Genomic DNA, 22,530 nt, shown 5'->3' with positions numbered 1-22,530 from the left:
GCACCCAATCACGTCGTGCAGGTTAGGGTCGACCTAGAAACACCACGCCAAGGGAGGACCGTCGTATGTTATGCCAAGCATTGCGAGATCCCATAACTTCGGAACCCTCCATCCACAAACATGTACTAGAGACTCTACAACATCCTGTGAGTTCCCGCAAAGTGTTTCGACAGCTCTCATCCGCCGGATTAATGTCCTATCGCCCCATGCGTCGGTTGCAATTGACACCAGAACACCAACGCCTGCGTTCGAATAGGTGCCTTCCGCGGGAGGCATGGACAGAGGACGACTGGCGTCGCATGATGTTCAGTGATGAGTCCCGATTCTCCAGAACCTCCGATGACCATAGTGTGCGGGTTTGGCGGCGTCGAGGGTAGAGGACAGGTCCTGCCCATATTGTGGAAATAAACACAGGCGTAATTCCTGCCGTGATAGTGTGGGGAGCCATAGAATACGTGTTCAGGTCACCTCTAATAGTGCTTCGGCAGACTTTGACGGCACAGCGGTAGGTCACAGATATTCTGCATCCTAAAGTCTTACCCCTTATGGCACACCACCCTGGGGCAGTGTTCCATAAAGATAATGCATCTTCACACACATGTCTATGGACTGCCTAGAGCATGTTGTGTTTCTCCCGTTGCCAGCAAGATCCCTGGACCTCTCCATCAGTGAACACGTGTGGGATGACATTGGAAGGGGACTCCGTCCCAGTACCAGCCTGCGGGAACTGCAGGGAACAGCTGCAACAACTGTGGACGAACTTGCCTCAGGCTGTTTGACACCATTCCGAACCACTTAAGGACATGCAGTGCGGCCAGGGTGCGGGGGCGGGGGGCGGACAGAGGACTGACCTGGCGCCAACATTCCACCTGAAACTGCCAACGGCCTTGTCTCTTTCACCCCATCTTGTAATTAGATCAATAAAGGGCACGTGGTCTTTCAGCATATCGTCGTTGCCGAGAAAAACCTCCTAGGTGAAAATATTTTTGGAGATATACTGACACGCAGCACATACATTATGAATTGCGAGAATGCCTTCACAATATTCACACAATATTGCACCTTAGATGACAGAAATTTACCGGCCAAAGTTCTAGGCTAAAATATTGCACATAGGAAGTTTTTCCCCGGCAGCGGCGATATGTAGTTTCATTCACTTGCTTAACAGTTTTTGTCAGACAGTGTATTTAAGAATGAAATAATGAATAAATACATCTTACCGAATGAATTTAGCCATTAATTTTAGGAATGCGATGGCCACTGCTCACTTGTTTATTAATACGCTGTCAAATACAAAATGAGTTATACGTATTTCTCATTGAACCATTTCATTAAATTCATTGTGATATTTACGTAAGTATTCAGTTCCTTGAAATTCCCGTGGTTTGTATCCGCATCAATTGCCATTGATCATTGTGTTGAGATACACGAATGGTTGAATATTGACTATATATTTTAAATACAAATCTAATATATACCGTATATGAGGCTGTTTGCTCAATAAATCGGAAGCTGTAGTGGGTGTGATATATTTTAAACTGTGACCTCGATTTTAAATTTATCATACATGCATTGGAATTTCATAATGGTAATTTATGTGTCACGTTACATGCTATGGATTAGATAAATATGTAACCGAACAGCAAATATATTATTCAGAACAGGCGAGGCGCAATAGCAGATTGCTGACACTCCCAACACTTCAAATTTACCAGTTGACAGAACTTGACCTACTGTATTGTACCTCCATCGTTTCTGATATAAAATTAATCATTAATACATATTAAGTGCAGATTGTTTGAAAATTTGAAGACTGTATTGAATTACACACGTAGAGATTGTGAAATAAGGGGAAGAGAGATATTTGTATGACTTTTAGATATATCCTGATGAAGATGATTGCAACTTGGTTTTCCTGAAACGAGAATTTAATCATTTTGAAGTATGATGAGAATAGCGTGCGAAATGATTAAACTTTTCTTTTTGCTACGGGCTTTACGTCGCACCGACACAGAGAGGTCTTATGGCGACGATAATGATTAAACTAATCTAAGTTTAATAGTCATAGAAAATGCCCAACATGCACGTTCCCCAGCCCCTGTAAACCCCCGACACCTTTACTTCAAAAAAATTATTTGTAGCTTAGCTTCTTACGCTTTTTGTCTTGAACTTAAATACTAAATTCAAGGATGGATAACGATGTAAGGCAAGACAACAAAAACGGTTTAAAGGATATCTTAAACAGAACTGATTTACGAGGAAGTGCCAAATTGACATCGGTAACTGGCAGAATGTAGGGTCTGATATTCCGATGTCAACGAGGGTCTCCAACTTTAAGAATAACAGCAGTTAAGCCACAACTCTTATTAAGGAGATTGTAGAAAAGAAGATGATCACACCCATCAAGTTTTAAAACAGAAGTTTTCAGCCTGGAGTTCTTGGCCTCCTTGAGGATCTGTGAATGTCCTTCAGAGGTCCGTGAAAGCCAAATACAAATTTTATATCTGTATTCATTACAAATTTACCGCGAAGAGCAGGAGAATATCTAAGAAACTTACTTTAGTAGTACATATTAATAAATATGAAACATCACACTTATTATTTTATTAAATTTATCAATACAACTTTCCCCAAGAGGAGGCTGCCACTATAGCTCATTCCACTTTAAGTAAACGGTATTGCTCTTACGGACCTACAAAGAGTGAGCACCCCCCCCCGCTGAGACACCCATAATTCCTCGTGATTAAGGGATATTATACTGTACTTTGTGATGTATTATGAAAGATAAAAAAGGATGAGGCATTTTTGCCCGTCAGTTGTTATGATAATTACATAAAATTTTCTTTTTTCAAAAATACATTTGTAGGGAGGAAGCACAATGTCAGGAACAGCCTTCGCTTCGTTGTCTTCTTTCATTTTCCTTCTTGTGTGTTGCTCTGGTACAAGCCTCCTGTAGTCACTCACTCTGTGATCCGCCGGCGGCTCACTTCTGTAATGAAGTTATCTACAGTATGTATTGCTTCGTGTGTGTTTTTAGGCTTTAAATCAGTACGTAATTGTCTTGCGTTGAGTGAGAGTTATGCGATAAGCCTACGTGTCTGATTTCTTTCTTTAACAGTAATACTGTGATGTTTTGTACAGTCATCTACAGTTGCGTCTGTTTTCTAGCCTTTATTGCCTGGAGAAATGTATTAAATGCAATAAAATACATCCCTCACACCTCGAACCCACAAAAATTATTTGTCTACTTTCTCCCCAAATTTGCCTTACACTTCAATGCTGAGGTTTTTTATGTGCCGTAATTTACCTCTGATTCCGTACAAAGCCAAAAAAAAGCCCCTGTAAACCCACCGTCCCCTTTAGTTCATAAAAATGATTTGTAGCTTAGTTTCTTCCGCTGTTTATCTTGAACATGAATACTGAATTTCAAAAATTCATGTGCTGCAGTTTTCTCTTGATGTTGAGCAGAGCCGTTCGATATGGAGACCCTGTTGTCATAAGAGCAATACTGTTTTCTTAGCATGGAATGAGCTATAGGACAAAGTGCATCAACTGCACAATAGCATGTCTTCCAAGTCGTTGTTGAATTTGCTAGAGTGTGCCAGATAGAAATAAGAACAATCACAAGGCTCAGAAATAAATTTGCTGTATAGCATAATGTACAGTTCGTCAAGTGCTAGATAGATCATTTCGAAGTGTGGTTATTGAACCTCCTATTGCGGCGGTAGCGATGTCGTGAAGTCGTGTCCCGTTGAGACTAAGAGAATCCCACAGCTGTGCAAGAAATTGAGGGATTGTGCCTCGAGCACCGATCATGAGTTCATGGATGGAGATGTTGACTAAGTGAAATTTTATTTTATAATAGTTTACGGTTGGCTGGTAAATCGACTTCTTCTCGGCATCCAGCGCTTCAGACTGGCCAATGTGTGACCCAACGCGTACTGTGGGATCTATGATCAGTCCTTGCTTGCTAGCTGGTTGAAAGGCTGTCATGTCAATATGCCTGCTACTTCCACCGGTAGCCAGGCCAGAATACTCTCCCGTGCCATTATACATTGTTCCTTGGTGAAGCAGTATTTTCTGAATAGGCCTACATTTCTGCAAGGAATGTGAAAATCAATCAGATATAAAAGATAGCACGTGTTTTGCAAAATTAATTCGTCATTTTTCATCTAGTCGTTCATTTCAAAATGTAACAACGGTCTAATTGAAATGTACTTTAAATCTGATTTAGAATATGTTTTGTTTTCTACAATTTAGACTACTTTAGCGGTTAGTTTCCATCTACAGCACTATTCCTGTATTTTTCCGTTACAGGGGCCCTTTTTTCCTGTTCTGTCAATATCGACTGGAACTTTTGGTTCAAACATCTTGATTTCCCAATTTCAGTCGGTTTTCATTCAGACGTAGGATACTCTCCCTCTGAAAAGGCGCCACCGGCATCTTTTTCAATATAACAACCAAGTGTCATTGTTGTCTACAATAGTTTTTTCAACGTAAATTTGACTGACCGACTGCAATATACCATTTGGTAATCCATCAACGACGTAATTGTAAACAAGTTTGTGTTTATTTTATTTTATGTCATAAATGTGACATACTTTTTATTGACTAAAATTAATAAAACGGTAAGATTACTTGTTTATAAGTACAATAAGAGATTTCAGATTTTTAAGGACTTACTCATATTTAATAGGACAAATTCCAAGAAGCTCCAACGATAGCACAATGCGGATATTTTTCTTAATGAATAGAGACTATACGAAATATGACATTGTAAAGAATGCACAAATTTTTTATTATTTTTTAGATTTTGTATCTTATATTATTGTTTATGTGTGTTATGTTTAGATTTTAAGTCACTTTACATTTGTAGCTAGTGGTACTGCTTCTTATGAGATAGTATAAGATTGAGTGTACTTTGTTATGTAGTGTTGACTAGGTTGATACCTAATAAAAGGTTTTTGTACTGAACTTGGGAAAAAAATCGCATGTAAAAAATAAAAAATCATGATTAAATTATAAACTATGGAAATTATAAACTAAGATTACAATTTACTCTTGATGATTGTATTTCATTTTTTACTCAGTAGCCATTAATTTTTCTGTTATATAAACTGATGAACGGTTTTTGATTCAGACTGTTTACTTTAATGATACTTTGTGAATGGCGTAGAATACACTGTATGAGGTAATTCATAATCAATAAAATAAAGTACTTTAATTCCTCACAAAGTTATATTCATGTGCTTCTTTACAGTTTGATACGGAGGGAGTCTGGAGGTTTTACCAGATTTTGGAAGGGAAACGTGACCCATAGAAGGTTAAGAACCCCTATTCTACAACAATGAAGGTTTGGTGGATTTTGTTCACCAGAATTGCAACAGAGCTGCAGTTCTGTAATAGGTGTTTTCAATCACCTATGAAGCCACATTCTGCATCACTGATTGACTTAGAAGACAAAAATTATACTCGTGAGCCTATAATGTTGCTGGTGATAATTTTGATAGGCCGTTCTATTACTAATTGTGCTTTGCGCTGGTGAAATCTATGATAAATAAATACATTTTAGAATAAAGATGGAATTATTTCCACACCCCGTACAGTACCATACTCAGAGTTACTCTTTGTTAATGATGCTGCAGGAGGGTGTCTTTGCGTATACTAAATTTGTTTCTGGATATTAGGCAGGGAGACAGCTAACTAATGGATGTACAAGTTTCAAAGAGTTCCCATTCTTTGTTTCGGTGAAATAAGATATCGTCACCTAACGAGAAATAATTCGTATCTCACAATGTTCTTTCCATCCATTATTTTCCTTAAGACTTTTCATACCTCGCTGTCCCGTATAGATATGCAGTCCGTCAGAACAATTTCCCTTGTGTTCATTTTGGTATGCCTGTGTACAAATGGAAATGAACCTTATATACAGTATACTGTAGGAGTGCGTAAATACGCCATTCAAACATACATCCCTACAGTACTGTATGGTAAAGTTCACACAACTAAAATTGTTTTGATGGAATGCATATCCGCAGGTGGCTGGGAGGTCTCACTAGTCTTAAGGAACGTAATGGCTAGGAAGAACATTGTGACATGCGAGGCATTGCTTTTTAGACGATGATATGGAATCTTACGAAAATAATTCTAAGCTACGTTCTTCATTCTCTTTACAGAAGTACTCTCAGAGAACATTCGTTGCGGTTGAACCACAGTTTTTTTCTATTTATGCGCCTTCATTAGTGTGCAAATTAATTGGGACAAGCTCATATTTTACAAGGAACTGAAGTTGGTTAGGTTTACCTAACTTTATCCGCCCAATTGTTGGACACTTGGGGGACTATTGTTGCCTTAACAAATAACAACAATTATAGGTCCACCCCAGATCAGTTGAGTGCTTTTATGTATAGCCACAGCGTGCGTTATTTCTGTGTTCTCGACAGGATAACTTAGTGCTTGTGTTAAAATGGACATTTCCCTATGATGCGGCCAAAAATAGTTGTTTTTCGTGAACAGTCATTCATGAGTATTAGATACATTGCCTCTGTTATTGGTGTGGTAATATCTAGTTTTTCAAGTGTTCTTAGGAAATACTGTACAGGAATACTGCCTCATTGTCTCCAAAGAGAAAAGGCAGATACGGACGAAAACGAGAAATCACGCCTAGAACTGACAGAACTCTACTTATAAGCAGTAGAATTCATCCTCACAAGACATGTAAGGACCTTCCGAGAGAATTATTGACTACTGGGGCTGAAATTGACTCTTCAATGGTAGGGTGTAGGCTTTTTGATTGTGGGCGGATGGCACGAAAACCAATTGAGAAGAAGTTGTAACACCTTCCATGTCCGGCCTCGCGGTGAAGGGGGCAACGCGTCCGCCTATCACGTGGCAGCCCCGGGTTCGATTCCCGGCCGGGTCAGGGGTTTTTAGTTGCAAATGTTTAATATCCCTGGCCTTGGGACTGGGTGTTTGTGTCGTCCTTAAAGTTCCTTTCCTCACATTCTACACTCCACACTTCCATAATTCCAATTACATGCAGATTCATAACATATGGTGCAAGTAGGGGCAAAAGATCTCTATAGGTCGACGCTCCGAACAAACATCATTTTAACAAAACACCTTCCATGACGAAAAACTGTTGGAATGGGTCAAAATATATAAATCTTAGACCTCCAATAACTGGAATCGTGTAACGTTTAACTGAAGAGTCACATTTTATTGTTCAATATTGTCAGGCGAAAGATCCATAAGGCATTGAGAGCTGACCGTCTTCAACAGACTGTAAAACACACTCCCAAAAACGGTTTGTGGATTTCTTCACTGCAAGTGGCCCTGGGGCACTAATTCAGATTGATGGCATGATGAATTCAAACAAATACATAGAAATCTTTAGGTGCAGGATATCGTGGTTCTTACAGACCTTTCCAGATGGTGGAGGAACATTTCAAAATGATCTGGCCCGTTTCTCACTTCGAAAGCTCTCATGATGTTCACGAAAGGAAACAACGTTAATGGGTTTCAAGGGCCTGGTAATTCACCAGACTTACAGTAAATCCCATCGAGAATTTGTGGAGTACTGTGAAAAGGTGCTTGGTAAAATTAATTCTTCAACAAAAGAATGCATGTGGTTAAAGTGTGGTTTCATAACCTGGTCGAATATATGCCACAACGTGTTCAGAAGGTAATTAAAGCAAATGAAGGACGCATTAGTTATTAATATTCAGCAAGCTATCAACTGCATTTTACATACAGTAATAAATGTCCTGTCCCAGTAAATTTGAACACTATTGTAAATTGTATTAACACTTTCCTCACTGAGCTCCGATATGCAGTAGGTGATATATGAGAAACATTCGATATTACTCTACCCAATATTTCTGCTGGTGTAATAAGAATGGTAGTTGGCTTCATAGGCGATAACGTGCCACGAATATAGATTAATTACGATGCGTTAGCGGCATTTCTCTACACTTTATTACCTACATCTATGGACACGATATAATTTCATTTATGGTGTTGAGTCCAGTGATGATGTGTCTATTAGCTCTGAAATCTAGCAGTCTGTATGCTTGCACTGATATTTAATGGTACCACTATTAATAATGTCTGGCACTCATGCTACTGATGTGTATGAATGTCACTGATTATCTGTTTTTGCACCCAACTCGACATGGTAATATTTAGTTAAACACTAGCAGCCTGGTTATATTTTTGTAGTTGGCATAATAATGCCTACTTGCGGAGACGGGTCGCGGTAAGAGAGACGAAAAATACATAATCTAACAATAGCCACTGTATTTTTTCTTATTTTTGTTGTTATTGTTGTAGTTTTTGTTGCTGGCGGCGAGTACTAGAGAGTCCCATGGGAATATTATGCCCTTTAACTCACCGGTTTCCGAGAATACACGAAGAGTCGGAAAATCTCCATTGTACTTCACTGGTGGGAGATAAAACGATCTGTAATCGAGGTGGTATTTTTCTGCATGTCAGAGAAGAATCTCTAACCTACTATTCCCTAATCTGTTATTTATAAACTTTGGCTGGAGGAAATTTTGAAAAGAGGGAGTGAGAACCGCGGTTGGTAAGAAATATGAACTCGACATTTAGTGAGAAATTACGAGAATTTGGGAAAGGTCGAAAGAGTAAACAGTTTTACCGGTAGAAACGGGTCGTAAGTTAATCAAGGGCCTAGATATTTAAATGCCTTTGCTAGCTCGATGTAGTGTTTACAGTGCACTATGTCTTCTGGTATGGGCTAGAATAAATTTATTACTTTCATTGACCTGTCTTAGTCTCATTCTTGGCTTTGACAATATGAAGGTGACCGAGGTAAGAGCAATTCTAGTAATACCGATCCTTATGCAGCCAGTTCCTGTTCTGGATGGTGTGAAAATATCTTTCATAGGGTCGGTTGGTGCATGAATTTTTAGTGGGCTTGGCAAACTAATATGTAATGGCAACTTCTGGCTGTGTGAGGAAAGCAACGGGAAACTACATCACTCCTTATTTCCCTAGTATGCCTTTTCAGTGACACCTACGTTATTTATGAAAGCTGTTGGTGGAGCTGTAGAGGATCAAACCTGCCTTCGGGCTGAATACCGCTCATACATATACAGTACATATATTTAAAATGTGTGTTCGGCTCCTCGGCCCTTACAGACTGTTTTTTAATAGGTTTACGGGCATGGGGACTTGTCTATTTTCACATAGAGTTTTTGATGATATAATGGCATTCAAGGCAAAGGGCTCTCAACTACCACATTTATAATTCTCAATTTTCCTTCTCATTCTTCAAGTAGTCGTTACTTCACATATTTTTTTTTACAACTTGTTTTACGTTGCACCGACACAGATCGGTCTTATGGTGACGATGGGATGGGAAAGGGCTAGGAGGGGAAAGGAAGCGGCCGTGGCCCCAGCATTTACCTGGTGTGAAATGGGGAAACCACTGAAAACCATCTTAAGGGCTGCCGACAGTGGGACTTGAACACACAATCTCCCGGATGCAAGGTCACAACTGCGTGCCCCTAACCACACAGCCAATTCACTCGGTCACACTTTTCTTCATATTTTGATCGTTATTTTCTTTATCCTCTTTAAAAAGGGGGATGGGGGAATGGAAACGCGGATTTGCAGCCTAGATGAACAGTGATGTTAACAACAACTATCACCAGTTAGTTCATTACTATGATGAATCGTTATGATTCATGTGCAGAACATAACCAGATCCCTACAATATGCCAAAGACCCATCACTACAACACTACCCAGTGTTAACTCTTAACCCTTTCAGCACTAAATTATCAATTAAAATCTTAATATATTCAAACAATTTTGGCAGGTTGGGTTAGCTATCATGACTATATGACAACAGGTTTGTAATTTTAAAAAGTTTACAATAAAACAGACTTTACTGTGACAAATAATAATGGTACTTACAAGTGCCGTCAGTCCCCTAGGCAACTATATAATAGCACGTATAAGCCACTGGCTTTCTTTCCCAAGTAGGTTGGTTCGATCCTGGCTCAGTTCAGTAGTATATGAAGAGGCATATTTACGCCAGCCCGGTGTCCGTAGATTTACCGACAGGTAAATGACCTCCAGTGGGACAACATTCCGACAGTTCGGAATCTCCGAAAACTGAAGAAGTAGTTAGTAGGACATGAAACGAATAATATTATTCGTTTCACCTTCATTGGCTCCTCAACTGAGGTTGGTGCCGGGGAGGCCATCTGGCCGTAAAACATGCCATATAAATTCATCTCATCTCATCCCCGACCCTACGGCAACAAACGGGATTAAAGAATAGACAAACATTATTTTAAATCGTTGTGCCCAACTAAGGAGTGTGTGTGAACTTATTTAGCACAACGTTCCTTCTTGTCTTCCCCAGATCTCTGTATCCTTTCGCTGTGCTTCCTTTTACGTCCTTTTACGTCCTTCCGTTAGGTTGATCAGACTATTTGTGTTTGCTTGTGAGATTTCTGAATTTTTCCTGCCTTGCAAGATTTCTTCATTTATACCGATTTCCTTAAGATTTGAAGATTTTATTTCTGTAAGCAAGTTGTGATTTTCTTAGAGATACTGCGAGATTTAGTATTCTTTTGTTAGTCTGTTGTTATCCATTGTGATCAGATGACCATAGAATGTTATCTTCCTTTTCTTAATGGTGTTTGTGTTTTTCTTTACTTGATAGATTTCCTGTGATTTCTTTTTCATCCAAATAGCATTATCACGTTTAGGTCCTAGAATTTTCCTGAGATGTTTCCTCTCTAGTTTTCGATTTTTTAATTTGTGATCTGCCACAAATTATCTGAGTTTCTGATGCATAAAGGATTTCTGGTTTGACAACTGTGTTGTACTGTTGTAAATTTTTTGATTATGGATGCAGAATTTTTGTTGTATCTGCTCCAGGCAGTTTTGTACGCATTTTGTAGGCATAATCTTGTAATTCTTGTAATTTCTTTGCTTGCTAATTTTCCTAGTTTGTATACAGTAATTTCTGGTAGGTATTTGAATTTATCTGCTTGGGAGATTTTCCCATATCTAGTGATTAAGGATTATTATCACTGTTATTATTTCGCCTTCTATTTGATAGTATTGAACAAGTTGGCTACACATTTCTTGTTAAGAAACTGTTACTTTGTTTTAGGGAGATGTAGGTGCCAGCCACAATATCGGCAGGTCTGAAGATAATTTTCTATGATTTTCCACTTTCAGACATGTATTGATCAGAGTAAACAGAACCTAAATTGCATTTATAAATGCGATGCACAAGTAGGTGGATTTGATTTGAAATATTCTTTTTTCAATTGTGACGAAAGTTTAAGGGATTAAGTTCTCTGAAATGTTTCAAATTGTGAGTCCTGGATAGCTCTATCAAACTAAATAACAACTTTCAAAAATCACTTCCGTCCTAAGTGTAGTTTCGGGACAACAGCCTAAAGTCGCTTCTTTCTTAACTCGTTCCCATTTTTATTCAAATCCTAGCCAAATGAACTCATTTACATTATTATTTCTGTAATGTGTTCCTTGGTAAAATAACCTCAGGCCTTTTTTTAATCTTTTGAATACTGTCCACACCGAATTTAGTTATAAGTGCTCACTCACATTACCGCTTGTAGTGGTGCTTAAGTGAAACAATGCATTGACTCACATTGGAGCTCTTCGTGATAGGAAACGGAAAACTGCTAATCTAATCGACCGGATATCAATGATTAAGAAATGGCTTGTAATTTTTAAGAATAATTAAAGGATATATTCTCATACTTTATTATACTTTATTCACCCGAAATTCTTGACTCATATCCCTGCGATATTTTCAACATTGGGTTCCTTGTCTGAAGGGCTAGAACTGTGGATTTTGTATTCTGCGCTGGTAATTGTCATCTGTGGCGTATACTGAGGGCTAGCAAGGACGATGGAAATCTAGAGCACATTATAATGTAAGCATCTGGCACATGGCTCCAATTACAAAACGGGAAAGTTATGAGAATAAACGTCCCACGTATTTCTAAGAGCGAGGCATCGGACACTGACATTGCAACCCAGGCTCTACGTCCCTCTCCCCCGCCTCACCTCGCGCGGGTCGCTGCTCAATGTCCTATAGTTATGGGGACCGGGGCGGGGGGATATGTGTCCTAGGCTCCGCTCGGTCAGATCGCTACTGCTAACGAGCAACCATGCGTTACTCATCGTATATACTTCCTCATCCAATACTTCTGACTTAACTATGTAGAAAACAGAGTGCTTCTATTTCACTCCCGTTTACTTCTACATCCTTGTAGGAAGACACGGCAGGGCTACTGTTGTAGGAGTAATATAGTTTACTTTTTATAAATCAATCGGCTGAAATGAAATGCAACCTTTCAAATTTAGTGTTTTGTTTTGTTGGTTGGAAGTGAACCTGTTATCATGGGTCGGACAACACCAATAATCTCTCAAGAAAGCTAATTTGCCAGTGAACGTATCTAGGACCGCTGGTAATGCTATACAATTATAATTTTAATTTAATAATAATATTGGTGTTTGGCATGTGTATGAGAATGAGAAAGAAGTGAAAGGTGAAACCGTCATAAACACCCAGTCCCGAACTAGGGAGTTACTAATACAACGGGTTTGATTCTGAGAAATGAACCGAGTCATCGGAACAAATGCAAGCATTGTATCCATTTAGCTACAAAGCCGGACTTAGATATACTAAACATGCTAAAACTCTGCTAAGCAGGTGATGATTATTGACAGATCGAGCAAGTAGCCGTGCGGTGAGGGTCGCGCAGCTGTGAGCTTGCATTCGGGCGATAGTGGGTTCGAAACCCAATGTCGGCAGGCTGAAAATTGTGGATGTCGAGCTTCCGTGCTATAGTGGAACTTCTCGAGGATGTCCGTCGTGTGCTTCTTAGGGATCACCACTACTGCAAGCGTATCGGACAAATACGATCTATAAGTTAATTGTCCTCCGTCAACACGGAAGCACTTCCTAACCGAGCTGGTCTCTTCTGTAGCTATGCTCTTGTGTTCCTCTTCCAACTGCGCGTTGATTCTATGCAGATCATCAAAGGATCTCGGTTTTGATACTTTCACTAGGGCGTCGAATCTTATCGTGGAGTACTTCTGTGATGTCTGGTAAGATATCGTTCTCGCTTCCTAACGGGTGAAGGCGCTCGAGGGACTGATACTTCTGTAGGACGAAAGCTCTAGCTCTCATGCCGGTTGGTTGTGCCTCAATCAGTTGCTTCCTTTTCACAGAGATCTTCACCCCTTCGGAATTGAACCTAACAAGGAATCACCTCTTGAAGTCAGCCCAGTTTAAATTTAAGACATTCAACTTATTCCACCAAGTAGCGGCTTGCCCCTTTAACAGTGGTGTGATGAGTTGAACGAAGATGTCCTCCGGTAGATTAGTCCGTCCTAGTAGACTGACTGATCCCTCGATGAAGCTAGTCGCATTCTCTTCCAGTCGCCAGTGAAATTCCGGAAGGCTCTCTGTAATCAACTTCGGGTCTAGGTATCCTCTATTATCGGTCAGGTTTGGGAGGTTTAGAGGCATGGCGATAGGTCCTGTTCGAGTTAACCTCTCTTCTACCGCGTGAATAATGCTCTTTCTCATATCCTGAACATCTCCCTTGATGGTCGAAATCTGGTTTTCTAATCTTCCTTCAAGGGCAGAAATGCGGCTCCAAAAATGTACCTCAACGGATGAAATTCTTCCCTCAATCTGTTGTTTTATTCTGGAAACCTGGGTTTCCAATTCCTCCTTGAAGTTCGAGATTTCCCCTTGTAGCTGGCTTACCCTACTATCGATCTGCTCAATCTGTTCATGTTTTGACCTGAAGTCCGGTATCTGCTGTGTTAATTGATTGGCGACGTCGCTAATTGGGATGAAATTTTAGCATCTACAGTTGAAATGTTCGATTCTAAGCCCTGTTCTACTTTGTAAACCTGCGTGTACACTTGTGATATTTGTCCGGTTTATACTGTATTAGTTTGGGAAATTTCGTCTGAAATCTTGGTGTTTACTTTCAAAATTTGGTTTGTTAATGTGGAGTTGAGTGTCTGTATCATGTTCATTAATTTAGAACATTTTTTGTAATATTTGCCTCATCTTCCGATGTTTCGTCGACCTCGAAAAGACTTTTCGGGGTCTTCATATTTTTCGAAGAGGTCTTCTCGTAACAGCGTATGCAGCGATTTCATCTTGCCCTTCGTTGGAAGATTTCTCTTGGCGAGTTCGTTTTTGAGTTGTTGTACACATATTTTCTAGCATCATTTGCATTTTGATCTTTTTGGCACTTACTCTCGTATTCACTCGTAAATTCTTACGTCCTTGTCACGATCGCCGGTTGATGTATCCACAAAGACGCACACAGAATGCTGTCACTTGTGTACACTGATTTATTTACAAGTTATATTTACAAATTCTGTATACACAAACCAGTAAACGGCCATTATAAACAAACCACTACTAGGAAAATATCAGAAGACTAAGGCTGCCATCTTGAAACAGCTGATTGCTACTGTAGCAGGTGTAACATGCTCCTCCTAATTTACAAGTACCTACCATTTTGTTTTCTACCTGTTCATGTGCTCCGTCTGCCATCCTCATCCATTTCTGCTACTACGTATATTCACTACATATGCTGTGCTACCTGCTCGCCTGCCTGCCTCCTGGTCCGCCACCAGCATGCTCCCACTGCATACTGTGCACACACTCGCTCCAACTGTTTTTACGCTACATCATCTGCCACGTCATAGAACTATCTCGATGTTTCCTTCTAGTGCATCGACTGACCTTGTGTCCGCCTATAAATGGGCTAATGATTACCCCGTGAAATGAGTCTGGCATCGACTGTGGTCTGGAGTGGAGAGAGCCACAAAGTAGTGCGTGTAATTCGCACGGACTTTCATACATTTCCGCCTATCTGGAAGTATCTATCAGCATGAGGACTGGGTGAGAAAAAAGAAATATTCATGCAAGAACTTTCTCGGTCCTTTTTGTCATTCAGACACTGTTGAGTAGTATATTTTACTGCCTTTTGTCGTTAATAATTCGTCCTTCGTTTCACGAGAACATCAACTCTCGTTCTCTTCAAAATTAACTTGAACTTGATGCTCAGAACATCAAGATGTGGATAAGAACTTTAAAACTATTCAAATTTCTCTATGCAAACTTAGTGCACCGTGTTTGAGTGCATTCTTCATTTTTCGTGGGTATATTTTTTAAGCAGCATTTGTTCGCCTTTATCCCTCTTTACTACCCCTCCATTCCCTGCGTAATTCTTAGTGATCACCAACTCTTTATAATAAACTTGTTCGATGTTTGTGATATACTGTTTGAAAACACACTGTAGGTGTAGTTTTTTGTGGCTTTCGAACATAGATTTTGGATGAATTATGTTTAATTCCTTCACTATTTGTTATTTATATTAAACTATAATACGTGTGTTTCTTTATGGTAAAATTCATAGAATCTGACTGTTTACAAATCTAGTCATTGTGTTTTAAAAGTTCCTTTGAGATCTGTTTACCTTAACGTGTCTAATCGGTACAGTTCATGCCTCGCAAGCTATTTGTCAGATGTTATGAATACCGATTGTATAAACTATTCCGTCTTGTTGTCATCCGTAATGGAAACAAAATACACTTGTTAGAAATACGGTTGTTGAAAAATCGCCTGCTCTTTTAATAAATTTTGGTCTTTCCCGTTTTGTTTCTCCCTTTTTTGCACCTACCAAGGATTCCTCTCTCTTTTCGAGCACTGATTTCCTTATTGTGCACTTACAAAAATTTGTCATTTGATACCTAATGACGAGTTTTCTGACTTCATTGATTTTAAGGCTGCGCTCTGAAGGTTTACCTGAGAATAACATGATAGCCATTACCAAATTATTCTTTAACCTTGGACGTTAGCCGTCTGTAATTCCTTTTCCGGCACTTTACATACCATGCCGATTCCGTTCAGGTTATTTGTCACTCTCATCCCGTAGCGTTCGTAAATTAGTAATTTTTAAGTACCCCACCAATACATTATAAACTTGAGCCTCTATTTCTGAATCGTAAAAGAAGGTCCTTTTCGAAGTTTCACACCACAAAGACATTGTGGTTTCACCTGTCCTGTGCAGAGTGGCATTCGGATAAAATTAATCATTTATTACTTTTAGCAAACCACCTGCTATGCAGGCCTTGCAGGCCGTAGTATGTCACATCAATTGCTATTTTCTCTTCCTTCCCCATACTGCAGTTCAGAACACAGTACATCAAGATTCCAACAGATTGTTGGCAGTTGCAACACCAGCAATGACAATAGATTTGACTGTCCAAACAATACATTGTACCCTTTTGGTCCATATTGAGGGATACCTACCTTTCATACCTATTAGCAAAGTTCATGAGATCTGTCTCCTGGGTCTTATCGGGTTCTTCGTCACTTGCTGAGGTGAAGGTAGGATTCAGTAATTCCAATCTATCTACTTGAATGAAAGGTCTGTTTAAAAGATATATATTTATTCAGGAAAATTTGAAGAATTCTGATATATCAACGGCATAATTGAAGTCAATTGTGTCCACTGGACACCACAATCATTTTTCATAAAGGGTCAGAACACTGGCGTGAGCTTTTGACGTAACTGCCTGATGGGCATTCTTACTAGAAACCATTGTCTCAATTATTAGTTATTTAAGATAGGAAAGTCTGGAAATCCTTAAATTTGGCTTCCATGTGAGACCACATGTACAATCATAGTGATTCGTTATGGTCCAACCCTCGTGACACGAACTCTGGACTCTGGGTATAATTAAGGCCGTCCAATCGGTGTGTGCCACACAGTGGTTATACAACATGGACCCTTAATTGAATCGATGTGACCTGCGTCTATGTCATGGACCGACATATAAACTTCTAAGTTACTTTAAAGTCATTGTGGATGATGACCGCAAGGAAAATGATGCTACAGTGGCATATAGCCTTAATCTGAGTCACTGAGGTTGATGACCCCCTGACCATCCAAGTTTCTAGGCTGAAGGCTAAACACAATTCAGTTACATCGGTTGATGACCAAAATTTCCACTTTACTATCCCCAGCACATTCACTGCTTAATCAATCAAAGTTAAAAAATTACAACAATAGCAATGCCCACAAACTTTGTGGCAATAAAATCCATTTCCTTTGGATATGTCCCCTTAATCGTTACTTTACCATTTAAATATTCCCCAGAAAACAATCTAAGATTTCCAGAACGCATCCCCAAGTTATTCGCTTGATTAAAGTTATTTCAAATGCGGTTTTACTGAATTTAATAATTAAATAAATTTAAGTGATTTAATTAAATCTTAAAGAACAACAATTTCTATCTCCGCGGACTCTGGTTTCTTCACAAATTCCTACGCAGCTGTGATGTAAATTCAATCATATGATGTTTATCTGGCTGGAAAAGAATTGTTACATAATTCATGTCCAGTAATATATCTCGTTTCATGATCTCACACTTTAAATCTAATCTAATCCTAGCCATTATTAACACTTGGGTATCCTAATAATCTACGTACAAACCAAAGCAACTCGCCATATAATTACGATGTCATATCTCGTCATACCATTTATAAATTTTGCGCACCCCTCACAGACAAACCAATCATCACTACCATCGCTCTATATTTTGGACAACCCTTAATTTGGTTACTCTTGTTCCTAATACTCGAAGTTCGTGGTTTCAAATGTTCATTACGTCCCCAATTAAACAAATTTACAGTATTCCATAATACTCAGGTTATTACCGGATATGAATTTCAACTAAATTCAACTTTTAAAGTTCTCCCCGGCCGAGAATATAATCTCAATTCCACGTGTGTCCCGTTATCTTACGGTGAAATCCTCTCAGCTGAGGCCTCTCGTCCCCAAGTTCGCTTGGCAGTAACAAGAAACACCTGATTTGTTCTACTTGACTGGCTTCTCAAAATGCTCCCTTTTAAACTCTGCCGACATAATTAAACAAATACGATATTCTAACCAACAAAATGCACAGATATGCTTCAAGATGCCCGCAATAAATATACGAGTCGCAAATTAATACCGCCATGGATTTCTAATATATTTATTTCCATTCCCAACATTATAAAATATTCCTCGGGCTTCCATGTCCCGGCTTCAATGACATGACTCTAACCTGATTCGCACATCCCAACTCATACGACAAAACTAACCTCTGTTTCCCAAAGGAACTGGAATAAAATCCTTACTAGAATCCACAACGTCGAATAGGCACAGTGCTTTAATAATGAATAACTTCGCATAAAATGATATCGTATTTAATAACTGGATTTTCAAGAAAAATGACTGAAAATTTCTACTAGATCTTTTATTGTCAGTCAGTCACAGTTTAAAATGGGCCTAGAAAAACGTTTCACTCCGTGACCAAATTCATCACACTAGACTCTCACCCGACAGCGCGCTTCCACTCGATTGAAAATGAGTAACCATGGATTTCTAAATTATTTACGTCAAAATTACAGACAGAAAAATTTTACGTCGAATGAATATCTTAATTTGACATCACAAAATATAGGCAATACACACACACACGCGCGCACGGAAATGACGATCTACGTTGGACATGATATCACTTCGAAACCCTATTCAGTAACTTTTTACAACATTGTACGGAACTCGCAAGACTTCAAAATTTTATCCAAGTGGAAAGTAAAACAAATGACTCTTTTAGTCGTATTCTAACATTTACAAAACTTATTAGGGGTGACCTCTGCGTCGTATATCCCCATTCAAATACACTTTTAGAGATCATGAAACAAGATATAATAGGTAGTAGGATGGAAAGTCACATTACCTTATGTAGTCACACCATTGTTCGTCATAGGGCGCACCTGCGACCATGGCATTTTATTGAGCCATTTTTACATTCATGGCTTTAGAGATCATTATTATATTTCTTCAGGTTTCCTGGAATAAAGCATAATAAATAAATGCCCTTCACTTTTTTATCGCACACGATGGACTGTAATTACTTCCGCACACGAATTACTTTCTTTACAAATTTATTCGGTAACTAAACCGTCCTATCTGATACAATTATTTCACTCAAGAAAACTATCTCCTCATGGAGTCAAGACCCCAGCCACAATGGCTAAAATCTGCAGTTGAACTCAGTCTACTTTTGTTGTTTGATTTCGCAGAGCACGTCAACAGTTTTTCGTCCGCTTTGTATCACAAATTCCGGAGAAGGAGGAAGGCTTCGTCATGGCGTCCCTTCATATTTATACCAGTTACCCCCTCTCTTCGGGCATCTCCCTTTGTCGCCAAGAAAATTTCTATAAATTTTCTGACTTAACTCAACTGTAATTACAATAGTTTTGAAAGTGACTACATACTTGCTACATTTCTGGCGGTAGTGTTCATGGACATTTAAAATTTGTACGTGTTCGATTTGTGGGATAAATGACCTCCTTTGATAGGCACTATATTTTTTTGACTTGGTCTGGGTCACGCCATGTACACGTGCTTTGAAATAGTTCGCAAAACTGACTTAAGATTCTTCCGCCGTTAACACGTGCGGCTGACGTCACGTATCCCAGAGCGTGGGAACGAAGGTAATCACCCCCTCGTCACGTGTCAAATCCATGCTATCAAGAATCCAACATATAATTTAATTCTCAATTTATGCATAATGTTTTTAGGGCACCAAGGTCATGGGTTCAACATCTATCATAGAAAGTACGTACTGGTAACTAAATTTTGAATAGCCTGAATAGTTTCAATGTAAAGTATTCAAATAGTAGGATACATTTAACAATATTAGGTCTGAATTACTCTATCAAGTTGAGCTGGAGCTGCACTTTATGTTTCATGGTACTAAATTGAGAGCTGAAATTATTTGAGGCATTTAGGATATTAAAGTAGCATGACTAACTGAAGTATTGGGTGGTTACAATTAAACTTTCCCCATTTAACAGTCTATGTGGAAAACTATCACATGAACAGGAAACCAAGTGAACATTGCCTAGAACATAGGAAAAAGGACCAATGAATACTGGAAATTCCAATTAAACACTTGAGTTACATTTTATACAGTGTCGCTCTTTTCATGAACATAGCAACCGTCGCATTACAAAGTTCTTGAAATGGTGTTCATCTGTATCCAGGACAGTGTACTCACAAGATTGCCTCTTTATATATATGTTGCCAGGCTTCTAGAAAAATATGACACAACGTATCTTCTCGTAAATTGTAGAGTGTCCAGTAGCCTAGTTAAAATGTAAAGAATTTTCTATAACTATCTAGTATCAAAGATACCTTATTTTAGATATTATAGTGGGTTGCACAATATTGTAGTGGATTATATATCATATATACAGGTCATAACAAATTATATACTATTAACTACGTGTTATTACATTAACTAAATTCATATAAATATATATACAGCGTATGTTTCATAACATAACGTCACAAAAAGTAATAATGATAATGATAATAATAATAATAAAAATAATAATAATAATAATAATAATAATAATAATAATAATATGATGATGATGATGATTGTTTTAAGGGGCCTAACATCAAAGATCATCGGTCCATAGCAAATAATATGATCGTCCATAGAAACCTACGTAATTATTTGCTAGTTGCTTTACGTCGCACCGACACAGATAGGTCTTATGGCGACGATGGGACAAGGAAGGGCTAGGAGTTGGAAGGAAGCGGCCGTGGCCTTAATTATGGTACAGCCCCAGCATTTGCCTGGTGTGAAAATGGGAAACCACGGAAAACCATTTTCAGGGCTGCCGACAGTGGGGTTCGAACCTACTATCTCCCGAATACTGGATACTGCCCGCACTTAAGCGACTGCAGCTATCGAGCTCGGTCCTACGTAATTAATAATAATACTAAATGTATGTAAAGACTTCATAGCCATACCTCACAAATCATAGTAACATTAATAACAGTAAAAATAATAATTCAAGCTCGATATTCGCATTATTTAGCCATGGTTAAAGAATATTGTTTTCAACTTATATCGGTCTATGACACTTGCTTCAAGCTATCAGTTTTCATTCGGGATGTATTGTGTTCGAACTCCACTGTCGGCATCTCTGAAGATGGTTTTCCGAGGACGATTTTTGTTCTCGATTGAAACTTGCCCTAACACCCCGAATATTGCTACGTCAGTGTATGCTACTTAATAAACAAAGAAAACTGAACATTATTTCAACCTTTATATATCCAATCTGAGAAAAAGAAATGAGGTGTGTTAAATATTGAGTGCCGATCGCTGCAAACTCGCTATGAACTCGCGGTAGTCTCGTGATTGACGCACTCAGCAGTCGCTCACTTGATAGATACTCCAGATTGACATGCATGCGACACTTGCACTCCTCATAACGGATTGTAGCAGATTCTAGTAGTTCCCACTTCCAGATCATTCTGGACGCTTGGTCCATAGTTGATCATCTACCAGCTACTTCCAAAAGTTCCCTTAAAGTGAACCCCTGTGGAGAAGACAGTACAATAACACACACGGTACCCCCAACCTGTCACAAGAGGCGACTAAAATGGACTCCAGTGGCTCCTAACTTGGGAACGTGGATTGGTGAAGACAGGGCCCGCAACTGAGTCCTGGCATTGCTTCCACTTACTTGTGCCAGGCTACTCACTTTCATCTATCCTATCCGACCTCCCCCCGTCTTGTTCTTTTCTGAACCCGGCCATATTAGACTTACGGATTCTTCCATTTTCACGCCCTTCGTTGCCCTAGTCTTCCTTTCGCCGATACCGACATTTCTTGAAGAGTCTGATCTCTTCCCTATTTTCTGTCTGATAAGTGGTATACAGAGGATGGTTGCCTAGATGTATTTCCTCTTAAAATACTAATTACCACCACCACTTCCTTATAGTGTGCCTCAAGAGTTCAACGCTCTATGGTTTTGCTTGCTTTTGTTGCCGTTGCGCCGCGATTTTCTCCCGTAGCTACAATTGTTGCTAGCTGCCTCGCGCTCTGCCATCATTGTTACGACATGCTCTGAATACAATGACCTAAGGATTTAAGACTTTTGCTGCATATCGACAATATATTAATTTCTACCTATATATTGTGCAGCCGGCTCCAGGTTAAATTCCCGAGCAAGTCAGGGATTTTTACCTGGATCTATGGGCTGGTTCGAGGTATAGGCCTACTCAGCCTATATGACTACAATTGAGGAGCTGTCCGACGGTGAGATGGGGCTCCGATCTAGAAAGCCAAGAATACCGGCCGAAAGGATTCATCGTGCCGACCACAAAACAACTCGAAATATACAAGCTTGCAGGTTGAGCAGCGGTCGCTTGGTGGGCCATGGACCTTTATGGATCTTGCACCGTGGGGTTTTGTTTGGTTTTTATTTTGAGTATTTTCATTACGGGCCTCAAAATATAAGAACAAAGCCATCGTAATTCCACTATCCGTAAACTCGGAAATTAGTGGCCACATTCGCCTCCAGAATTAAAACTCGCTCATAATTAAGTGTGGCTTGAGTAAA

The sequence above is a fragment of the Anabrus simplex genome, chromosome 3, assembly GCF_040414725.1.
Source record: "Anabrus simplex isolate iqAnaSimp1 chromosome 3, ASM4041472v1, whole genome shotgun sequence".
Lineage (NCBI taxonomy): Eukaryota > Metazoa > Arthropoda > Insecta > Orthoptera > Tettigoniidae > Anabrus > Anabrus simplex.
Note: the sequence above shows the minus strand (reverse complement) of the source record.